The sequence below is a fragment of the Panicum virgatum genome, chromosome 1N, assembly GCF_016808335.1.
Source record: "Panicum virgatum strain AP13 chromosome 1N, P.virgatum_v5, whole genome shotgun sequence".
NCBI classification, from domain to species: Eukaryota; Viridiplantae; Streptophyta; class Magnoliopsida; order Poales; family Poaceae; genus Panicum; species Panicum virgatum.
The window spans coordinates 5,159,922-5,172,153 of NC_053145.1; the positions used below are offsets into that span (position 1 = coordinate 5,159,922).

Consider the following 12,232-nt stretch of genomic DNA (forward strand, 5'->3'; position numbering starts at 1 on the left):
AAAATCACCGCACATTCCTACTCTACTCATTGCCAGCTTTCCACCTCCAAAGATATTTTCATGGTGATATCATGCTCTTCGCAAGCAATTTTTGTGAAGTCAATCTCGTTGCCACAGTAGTTCTCATCCGGGTACGCAATCCTGATCCCTTCATACTCACAATAGCAGTAACGAATTTAATTTATAGGACAAAAAAATGAGAAAAGAAAACAGTTAGCTTCAAATAATAGAGAAAAGTGACTATTCAAATTTTATTTTAAGAAAGATGTATGATTATAAATATGTAGTAAACATACCATATTATTGACTTGTTTGATACAATGCAACAAAAAAGTTATCATCGTCATCTCAAAACTGCTTCCACCTTTTGGGCTAGCGAAAAAGTTTACATGTGTGAACGGGCTTTTGAAATCCACAAAGCTTTTCTGTCTGCCGACACACTCATTTGCTCCACAAATAATATGCAGTTCATATAAATACCCCTATAACCATGATAGAATTTAATTTGTAGAAAAATACAATTATATTGGAACAAAGAGAGTAGTAATTCACAACCGCAGCAGCATATCAATAACATGAAGGAAAGTGCTAATAACCTTGTTCCTCAATGTAGTTTCAATCTTTTTACGGAAAAAAAATTTGTTGCCTGATAAAGTGTTCCTTAAACCTCATGAACATGGCCAACGGACCTTTAGATAGTTCATTGGTTGTTTCCAAAGTTTCGTCCAAAGGTTTAGAAATACTGCCATGTGAGGAAGACAGCAGCATGGCAAGTTGGACAACTTCACTGGTGGAAAGTGAGTTCGAAACTTGAAACTTTCAACGGTGACTTGATAGAATACTGAACCAAAGGTGAAGACTGCATGGCGACAAACTGTACATAAGCTTCAAGTTCAGGATGTAATGATGTTGTCGCTGCAGCCTTGTAGGAACTGACATCCCAGCTGGATATATCACAACCTTCACTTCCCACCATCTAAATTGCTTTCTTGACTTTGATGTTACTCTTTAGCAAATAAACCATAGCCTCATGCTTGGATATCTCCGGAATGCATGTGAGCAAAAGCTTGATTAGATCGCTAAGGGACTTGCACTCTGCACGTACAAACGTAGATGTGCAGATCATGTCCACCTCCAAATTTTCCAAAGCAGGGAAAGCATTGTCATACCAGATGTTGTTGACAATGATGTTGGTCACAGGGTTCAACAGACCATAGTAGTAACCGGCATTGACAAGGCCACGGTGGTAACAAACCCGAACATATTGTGTGGGCAACTGAGAAATTGCTTTGAGGTACTGAGCATAAATTTTGTCAAGAAGAACGGCCCGGATTGATACTGTGAGCACAGACGACATCTTGTCACCGCTTGCATTGTTGTGGCAGCTATGAACGCGTTCAATAAAAAGAAGCATTGGGTTATCCAACACTCCCAACTTCTTAAGCTTTGCGGCAACAAGTGAATTTCTTCAGTAGAGAGTCTGCAGCTGCGATCTGCTTGCACAATCTGGGTGATCGATTTGAGACGGACTGCTAGGGGGAGAGAGCTGGTGCAGAAATCATCAACATTGGGTTGCTTCGCTGACAATGTTGCGTATTTCAGAGTAGTCTTGGCCCTATACGAGCTGATGCAGAATTCATCCTCGTTGTGGTAACAGCAGTCGAGCTCGATGAGCCGGACGGCGACGAGGAGGTCGGCCTTGGCTAGGCACAGATAGTGCAGCGCATCCAAGGCGGGGAGGTACCAGAAGTAAGATGTGAGGAACGTGATCAGGCCATCCAAAGATCGATCTGCGATGGTTCGTGCCTCTGGAGGAGGGGAGGGGACGTCGCCGGCGACGATCTCGGAGAGGACCTTCTCCCTGGATATCCCTGGATACCCCGAAGATTACACAGATTCAAGCTAGAAAAACATACATATTCTGATTGATTAGCATATATCTTAAATTTCCTTTCGTACATAGAAGATGACATTCGCATGAACAAAATTCGTTTGTGCGCGGTTGGTTGAGAAGCCCCCCACATACAGAGATCGGTGGCCCTTTATTAGTGATTGTTAACCTCCACAAGTGTTCACATGTCATGGATCGAGTCATATAAAGGCATCTTGTCGATGTGCAAGGCATTCCAATTGACCTATTAAATCAGATTCATGAAGGATTTCTTATGCCAGATTTCTCAGAACAGGAACCACATGAGTTGAAGTTTCCATTTTGCTATGCATCAACTAGAATATGATTTCAGAGGTAGGCTACAAAGGGAGATGGAGCAGCAGAGGGCTAACGCGTGGTAGTAGAAGAACTGATCGGAGGATGGCCGAATGCGGAAATTGTTGTAAATACTAATTTGATAAGCAACCAAGCATGGAGGGGTGCTTGCTTTTGGTGTGTCTTGAACCTTGTCTTGTTCACTTGTTCAGAATTCAGATTGCCATGGTGATGCACCAAACAGCCTTATCAGCAAAATGCTTGCTCCATGCTGGCATTCTAACTTGCAGCCATGCCACCAAAAAGATTTCTCACTGGTGTGATAATCAGTACTCTAGTGACCCACTTAAACAAATAGTAACGTAAAACTGGTATCACAATATTTGTTGTAATTTTGGTATAGTTTACGTTCAAGATTAATTCCTGCAATACTTTAATGACTGAAGGAAGATAATTTAGAAAGAAGAGGATGCCGCATGACCCATTTTGCTAATTGTGCAACTCCGCACCTGAAACACCAACTCATCTTTGCAAGGATTGCCCCTATACCTGTGCAGTTTGGACACATGTAGTTAGATGGCTTGATCTTCAACAAATACTGCCCAGTAATTCAACAAGCACAGTTTACCGATGGTGGAAAAGGTGCCAAAAGGTTTTTAGTAAGGAACAAAAACCAACTTTTGACGGTCTAATGATGTATTTTTGGTGGAATATTTGGAAGGAGCGAAATCGACGATTTTTTCAGCAAGAATCGAAGGAAGTTGTTGATGTCACGTACCTAATCAAAGAAGATTTTCATCTTCATCAGGCGGCCACCAGTCTAAAAACTAGCTCTTGACCATCTCCCCTAGTGGTGTTTTTTGTGGTTTTATAGCATAGTGGTTATTTGCTGCTTCTAGTTTTTCTAGATCGGAGCTGTTTTGTTTCTTTTGTAGTCGTCTTGAGGCCTGATTTCAAGTTGTTTGTATCTCTTTTATCCTTCTTCTTCTAATAAAAATTACGGCAAATCTCTTGCCGTTCCCTTCAAAAAAAAATTGACTGAAGGAAGATGAGTAATATATACTTATCTTCCTTTGCTTTCATAATAGAAGCTGCAAGCTTGAGTTACCGAGTAGCAAACACTTGGACAACCATATGCCAATTGATCAATGGAAACTGCAATTCTAAACAGGACAATGCAGTAATGCACACTGCACAACTTTTTAACCTTCTGTAAATATCATTTAGCAGTGTGAAACTTTCTTGACTCAAATGAGAGAGAAATACTATTTATCATTACAGATTAAGTTTCTTTGTCCTACGATTTGTCCCAAGACTTGGGATTACATGCTCACTGAAAGCTTGCTGAAACACTCCCTATAAAATAAATGAATGCATTCAATTAACATCCAAATAAAAAATTTGCAAGGAAAAATGAACATGCCTGTTGCGAAATTAGGTCAGAAATGAAGCTTGTTGTGGATAATGACCAGCAGCATGTACTGATTTTCTCCTTCGCATCTCAGCATCCAAATCAAGATTCATCACTGACTCAGCACGGTTGACAGCTTGGATTAACTTGGCATCATAAGGAGGATCTAGGTAGATGTAGTCTTGTACAAATATTCCCATCACCTGGTTATCTATCAGCTTCGCACGACTCACAAAATCTGCGTTTGTAAAATTGTGTTCTCCACATGCAATTCTCTCGAAGCCACTTGCCCCCTCCCAACACTTCTCGACTGGATGTACAATCCGGACTCCTTGATACTCACAGTAACAGCAGCGGACTTCTGAAGAAAAAAAATACAGCATGAGATGACATACACATACGAATTTTTGTAAATGCATGCAATGCGGAGATAAAAATAATACCTTGTGTTGATAGACCAGACACAGGGTAGCAAATGGGTTCATAGTTACTATCTTCATCATTACTAAATTCTGCGAAAAACAATGTAGCTGTTCCCTTATCTTGACTTGCCCAAAAGTTGGCATGTGTGTATGAAGCGCATCTAGACCGATAGATGCTAATAGTAAGTTTCGGTGATTAATGACAACCGTATGCGACAAATGTATGTTTTGAAGGAAATATTAATGATTAGTTAAGTCTCATATGGAATGTTCCTATTTCTGCTCCGGCTCCTGCTCCACAGCCTAGTGTTTGGACTGCCGAGAAGCGTGCAGAGTTCCTTAGACAGCAGCAGATCCTACACCAGCTCCAGCACCCCTCGGCTCAGTCCCTCACTTTCGAGTCACCTTCACAGCCTGAGGTGCTCCGTCCGTCCGTCGTGCGCCCCACTCAGCCAGACCTGACTCCCGTCACGTCTGCTCCTCCGACGGACTCCACGGTCATCGCCGAGCCAGTTGCTACCGCTACTCCAGCTATTTCTGCTGCTCCGACGACTCCGGTCGAGCAGACGTCCTCTTCGGTCGACGACGACTGGACGAACGACGACGCCGATGACTCCGCCGCTCAGTTTTCCACCGGACCGAGTCTGAAGACCCCGCCTTATCCAGCTCAGGATTAGATCACCTTTCTTTTTGGTGCTTTGTTGCCAAAGGGGGAGATAGATAGGGGGAGTAGAGATAGGGGAGCTTGGTGGTTTGTGGCGTGATTGGATCTTCATGGATTTTGTGTATGGACATGTTATTTGGATATTGTGTATGCTCTGTGTTGACATGTCCCTACATGTGCTTTATTTCGAGTAATGCATGCTTGTTTATCGCTTTCTATTTCATATCTTGTGTATCTCTACTTTGTGTTGTCATCAATCACCAAAAAGGGGGAGATTGAAGCGCATCTAGGCCGATAGATGCTAATGGTAAGTTTCGGTGATTAATGACAACCGTATGCGACTAACGTATGTTTTGAAGGAAATATTAATGATTAGTTAAGTCTCATATAGAATGTGAAAAGAGACCCCCTCAATTCAGAACAACCATGCGTGCCAAGGACTCAATTTCAAAGATTAAGGATCTTTCTAGACTCAAGTGTCACAAGGAGATAAAGGACACTTGATTTAGCTAGGGTTTATAGTTTTTAGTTCTTGACCGTACTATTAAGAGGGGTTCATGAGTTAGTAGCTTGATCAAAAGAAAGTTGGCTTTAGAAATCTTGCACACTCGCTCAAAATCAGCCCAAGATGGTCAATAGAAGTTAACACAACACTTGGAAGAAGAAACAATTGAAGTTACATTCAAATCCAAGTCAATTCAGCTGAAAACAAAGAAAAACAGCAGCACCGGTTGAACTGGTGCCCTAGCGTCGGAGCATCCGATGCTTGGTGGAAGGACCGATGCCCTGTCGGTCTATCTTCTCTGGATGCAGGCAGGAATCAAGTCAAAAACTCTTTAGCACCGGTTGAACCGACGGTCAAAAGATAAGCACCGGTGCATTGGATGTACCTTGTTCCAGGGAGCATGTTTTGGTGGACTTCAACTTCTCTTCAGCACCGGTTGAACCGACGCTTCAGAATCAAAGCACCGGTGCATTACACGTCCTATGTTCCAGAGAGCTTGTTTGAGTTGATCAGTGAACCTCTTCAGCACCGGTTGAACCGATGCCCCTACGGAGCATGCACCGGTGCAATGATGCAAGCCTGGATACTGTGTCAGAACCCCAACGGCTATAATTTGGACACAGAGAGACCGGTTGAACCGACGCCTCAAATCTGACACCCATCGGTTCTTCCGGTGCTCACGGTTTTTCTGCAGTGGACTTCCAACGGCTATGTAACTCTTTCCACTCTATATAAGGGCACCCCATGGCTCATTTCAGTTGCCTTTTGACACCCTGAATACTTGAGGCCACCCTTGAGAAGAAGAGAAAGTGTTTTGAGCAAACAAGAAAAGATCTAGTACTTTGTTTGTGCTTCGACCTTGAAGAATCCATCCTTTGCAAGTGTAGCAAGTGTGCTTGAGCTAGGGCCAACTGAGTGTAGGTCAAGTGAAGGCTTAGGAGCTTGTTACTCTTGGTGTTTGACGGCACCTAGCCGGTCTTGGTGATCGGGAGGTTCTTGGTGAGCTCTTGGTGTTTGTGGGAGCCCCAAGACAAGAAGATTGTACACGGTGTGAAGCTCGCCGTTCTGGAGATGGAGAAAGAGCATTCTTAGTGATCACTTGCTCCTTGGTGAAGCAAGGGAGCTATACCCTTGTGTGGGTGCTCCAACGTGGACTAGGGGGGAGCGTCAACTCCTCGATACCACGGGAAAAAATCCGGTTGTCTCGTGTCTCTTACTTTTATTTCAAGCAATTAAATCTTTTTGTTGTTACTCTTGCCTTTGATTGCTTGTAGTTTGACTAGGACAACTTGCATGGTAGTGTGATCTTTTGCTTAGGTTTTGATCATGCTAGTGTGATATCTTTTAGGCAACATGATCATGATAGTGTGTTTACCTACCTAAGGACCTTGTGCTAGCATGCTCTAGTGACTAGGTTTCAAATTTATAGATTGGGCAATACTAGTCTAGGTTAATGACTAGATAGAAATTTGAAAAAGTCCCAATTCAACCCCCCCTTCTTGGGTCATGATCCTTATAATTGGTATCAGAGCGAGGGCTCTCTTTTTAGGCTTAAAATCCTAGAGTATGGCCGGTGGAAGTGGTGGTCCACCCAAGCTCGATGGGAGAAACTATGCTTATTGGAAAGCTCGCATGGCGGGTTACCTTGAGGCTATTAATCTCATCGATTGGGCGGTCACGGAAAAACCTATTGTTGGTCCGTGGAATGAAGATCAAGTCAAATATGGTGCTAGAGCGAAGAATGCTTTGTTTGATGCTCTTAGTGAGGAGATTTTTGCTTGTGTTCACAGCAAAAAGACCTCTCATGAAATTTGGGAAGCACTTGAAGCTATTTATGTTGGTTCTAAAAAGCTTCGTGAAGAAAAATATCAAGTGCTTAAGGAAAAACTAAATGAATTCAATATGCTTCCAAACGAATTGATTGAACAAATGTATGCTCGATTGAATGTGCTTATTGAGGATATTAACGCTCTTGAAATTTCTCCTTTGTCTACTAGTGATATCATCTGGAAGATCCTACATTGTCTACACAAGCCCAAGTACAACATCGTCACCTCATTGCTCTATGAGAAGGATCTTGAAACACTTGATGTGAGTGATGTTGTTGGAAAGATTCGGTCTCATGAAATGTTCCTCTTGAGAGAAGTTGATTCACCGCAAGACAAGAGAGATCTTGCACTCAAAGCTAAAAGTGATCATAAGTTCAAGAAAAAGAACACGTGCAAAGTTCCATCACCAAACTCAAGCGAAGATGAAGCTAACGAAGATTCAAGTGATGAAGATGGTGATGTTGAGCTAGCACTTCTCATGACGAAGACCTCCAGGATGATGTCAAGGTTGAACAAGAGAGGGTACAACTATGACCCCAGGAAAAACAAGTTTCGTACCCGGAAAAGCAAGGAAAATGTCAAGAAAGTGTGTTACAATTGCGGCAAATATGGCCACCTCTCATATGATTGTCCGGAGCCTTCAAAGCTCAACAACAAACAAGAAAATGGCGACAATCAATACAAGACTTCAAAGAAAAGTCATGAGAAGAAGGACCACAAGAAGAAAGGGTCTTTCACAAGAAAAGAGAAGGTCAATGCTTTCCTTGGAGAATGGATCACGGATGGTGAATCCTCAAATGATGACTCAAGTGATGAAGAATCCAAGAAAATGTTGTGGGCATTGCCATGCATGATGATGAAGATGATGGTGATGAGGCACCTCTACCTCCACCATCCATGTGCTTCATGGCAAGAGGTAACTCCAAGGTGAGTGATAATGATGACTCCTCTAGTGATGAAAGTGAACATTGCTTATCTCCTAATGAAGTGCAAAACATCCTAGATGAGTACCAACAAGTGATCAAGAAGTACAAATCAAAATGTAAAGTTCTTGAAATTGAATATGCCAGGCTTAAGGCCTCAAACAATGAGTTGATTATTAGGCACAATGAGGTAGTAGAAACTCATGATACAAGCATTGTTCCTAGGAAGCAACTTAGAGAGGAGCATGACAAGCTACTTGTTAAGCATGATGAATTAAATATTAAATATGAGGAAGTAGTTGTGCTTAACAAGTCACTTACTTTATGCAACAAGAAGCTTAAGCTTGATTATGCTAACTTAAATATGAAATATCAAGAACTTGACCTTGCCTTTGATGCTTTGGATGAAGAACTAAAAGAAACTCAAAAGAAAGTCATCAAAGTCAATATAGCTACTTCTTGTGATGATCTTGTGGAGTTGCCTCACCCTACTACTTGTCATCATGCTTCTCCTTCTTGTTCAAAGACTAACCATGATAGGGAGAAACAACTTGAGGAGGAACTTGAAAGCATGACCAAATGCATGTTCAATGTGACAAGGGGAGAATACTTGCATAAGGAGATTCTCTTCCACAATGCAAGGAACTATGGAACAAATGGACTTGGATCATTTCCCAACCCTCCGGAAAATTGTCCCAAGTCGCCGGAGCTCAAGGCATGCTTCACCAAGGAAGTTGGCTCATATTGTCAACATTGTCAAATCACCGGGCATCACACAAGGGAGTGTCCAATTCCTTCTGGTCCACCTCCTACCTTGCCTCCTAATTACAAGTCTCAATTCAATGAAAATCATTTCTTAATAAGCAAGCTTAAAAGTGGTAAGGTTAAGGCAAAGTTTATTGGCACTCACATTAAGGGAAAGCTACCACGCCAAGTATGGGTTCCTAAAGCTTTAGTAACTCATGTCAAAGGACCCAAACTTGCATGGGTTCCCAAACCTCAAAAGTGATTCATTTGTGTGTAGGTGAACTACAAAGCCGGTGGCAAGCATTGGGTGCTTGATAGCGGATGTATACAACACATGACCGGCTATGTAAAGATGTTCACCTCACTAGATGAAGATGTGGGCGATTATGAACATGTCACCTTTGGTAACAACTCAAAAAGAAAAGTGGTAGGTTTGGGTAAGGTAGCCATTACCAAGGATCTTTCTATCTCTAATGTGTTGCTTGTTGAGTTGGTTAGCTTCAATTTGTTATCTATTGCTCAACTTTGTGATTTAGGACTAATATGCACCTTTAGTGATAGTGAGGTTGTAGTGACAAGCAAGGAGGATAAGAGCTTAATATTCAAAGGATTTCGACATGGTAACATTTACCTTGTTGACTTCTCATCTAATGATGCAAGCTTGGCGACATGTCTCTTCTCCAAAAACTCCATGGGTTGGCTTTGGCATCGCCGCATTGCTCATATTGGCATGAGCCAACTCAAGAAGGCCTTCAAACGAGGTATGGTGGTTGATGTCAAAGATGTTACATTTGACAAAAACAAATTGTGTAGTGCTTGTCAAGCCGGGAAGCAATTTGCATCATCACATCCCATTAAAGCTTATTTGTCAACATCAAGAAGCTTGGAGCTACTACACATGGATCTCTTTGGGCCAACCACCTACAAAAGTTTTGGCGGTAATCTCTATTGTCTTGTAATTGTTGATGATTATTCTAGATATACTTGGACTTTCTTTTTAGAGGACAAGAGCAAGACTATGAGGATCTTCAAGATTTTTGTCAAGCAAGCTCAAAATGAATTTGAGTCAAGTGTTGTGAAGGTTCGGAGTGACAATGGCACGGAGTTTAGGAACACTCAAGTAGAAGAGCTTTGCAACGACTTGGGGATCAAGCATGAGTTTTCATCAACATACACACCCCAATAAAATGGAGTGGTGGAGAGGAAGAACAAGACATTGATCACTCTTGCAAGAGCAATGTTGGATGACTATGGCATCTCACAAAGATTTTAGGCGGAAGCCATCGACACCGCATGCCATGCATCCAACCGAGTTTATCTTCACCGCTTCTTGGGAAAGACACCATATGAGCTTCTCATTGGGAGGAAGCCCAACATCTCCTACTTCCGGGTGTTTGGTTGCAAATGCTACATCTTCAAGAAAAGGAAGCACCTAGGCAAGTTTGAAAGTAGATGTGATGTTGGTTTTCTTATTGGTTATTCATCAAACTCCCAAGCATATCGAGTATTCAATAGTGCTACTAGCAAGATTGAAGAAACTTGTGATGTGGAGTTTGATGAGACTAATGGCTCCCAAGGGGAAGTTTTCTCTTGTGATGATGTAGGTGATGAACCACTTCGAAAAGTAATGAAGAACATCACTATTGGGCAAGTCAAGCCAAAGGAGGAGGTAGAAGAGCTACAAGCCTCATCCACTCAAGTTGAAGTCACTTCCAAGGATGACTCAAAGGATGAAGACAAGTCTACATCACCACATCACCATGATGAGTCATCCGATGAAGAAGATGATGCCTCACCTCCTTTCCATGATGCCCAAGGTGAACAAGTGGTTGAAGAACAACTTCCATTTGATGACACGCACATCACAAGTGAACAAGCCCAAGCTCAAGATCAAGATGGCGAATCACTAGAAGAATCAACATCCCAAGCACAAGAGAGGCATACAAGAACTTCAAGGAATCATCCCATTGACTTGGTCATGGGTAACCCCTCCGGTGGAGTAAGAACTCGTAGACGTCAATATGCCTCCTTTTGTGAACATTACTCTTTTGTTTCTTGCTTGGAACCCACAAATATAGATGAAGCTCTTGAGGACCCGGATTGGGTGATGGCCATGCAAGAAGAGCTCAACAACTTCACCAGCAATGAAGTTTGGGTTCTTGAAGAACGTCCTCAAGACAAGAATATCATTGGTACTAAGTGGGTCTTCCGTAACAAACAAGATGAGCATGGTGTAGTGATTCGCAACAAGGCAAGACTTGTGGCAAAGGGCTTTGCACAAGTTGAAGGGTTGGACTTTGGTGAAACATTTACCCCCGTTGCAAGACTTGAAGCCATCCGTATCCTTTTAGCGTATGCTTCATATCATAACATGAAATTCTTTCAAATGGATATGAAAAGTGCGTTCTTAAATGGCTTGATTAATGAGTTGGTGTTTGTTGAACAACCTCCCGGGTTTGAGGACCCTAGATATCCTAATCATATTTATAGGTTGCACAAGGCGCTCTACGGACTCAAGCAAGCGCCAAGGGCTTGGTATGAACGCCTTCGTGACTTCCTTCTCAACAAGGGCTTCAAGATCGGGAGGGTGGATACAACTCTATTCACAAGAATCATCAATGAAGAGTTATTCGTATGTCAAATTTATGTTGATGATATCATTTTTGGTTCAACTAACCCCACTCTTTGCAAAAAATTTGGAGAAATGATGTCTAGGGAATTCGAGACGTCCATGATCGGTGAGCTCAATTTCTTCCTTGGGTTTCAAATCAAGCAATTGAAGGAAGGGACTTTCATCCATCAAGAAAAGTATATAAAGGATATTCTCAAGAAATTCAAGATGGATGATTGCAAGCCGATCAAGACTCCAATGCCAACTAATGGACATCTTGACTTGGATGAGGGAGGTAAATCGGTTGACCAAACTCTCTATCGTTCTATGATTGGGTCGCTTCTTTACCTAACCGCATCTAGGCCCGATATCATATTTAGCATATGCATGTGTGCCCGTTTTCAAGCTAATCCTAAGGAATCACACATTAGTGCCGTTAATAGGATCCTTAGATATATCAAGCATACGCCTAGCATAGGCTTGTGGTACCCCAAAGGCGCTAGTTTTACACTCTTGGGATACTCGGATTCGGACTTTGCCGGATGTCGTGTGGATCGCAAGAGTACATCGGGTGGGTGCCACTTGCTAGGGCGTTCCTTAGTCTCTTGGTCGTCAAAGAAACAAATTTTCGTGGCCTTGTCAACCGCGGAGGCGGAATATATTGCCGCCGGGGCTTGTTGTGCTCAAATCCTATACATGAAGCAAAGCCTCTTGGACTATGGTGTAGTATTAGATAGGATCCCGCTCCTTTGTGATAACGAGAGTGCCGTTAAAATTGCTAATAACCCGGTTCAACACTCTCGCACCAAGCACATAGATATTCGCCATCACTTTCTAAGAGATCATGTGGCAAGGAATGATATACTACTTTGTGGTCTTCGTTCCGAAGATCAATTGGCGGATGTCTTCACAAA

At 42.3% G+C, this 12,232-nt stretch overlaps 1 long non-coding RNA gene and 1 pseudogene across 1 annotated transcript; both read right to left on the bottom strand.

The window, feature by feature from the left end:
* Window positions 1–26: 26 nt before the first annotated feature.
* Window positions 27–2,500, bottom strand: LOC120654322 (annotated as a pseudogene).
* A 958-nt stretch (window positions 2,501–3,458) lies between these two features.
* On the bottom strand, window positions 3,459–4,188 carry LOC120654771. The gene is made up of 2 exons (XR_005667178.1): window positions 4,061–4,188; window positions 3,459–3,978 (listed from the first exon to the last, which is right to left on the bottom strand). It is a non-coding gene; the product is annotated as an uncharacterized LOC120654771 (long non-coding RNA).
* Window positions 4,189–12,232: the final 8,044 nt, after the last annotated feature.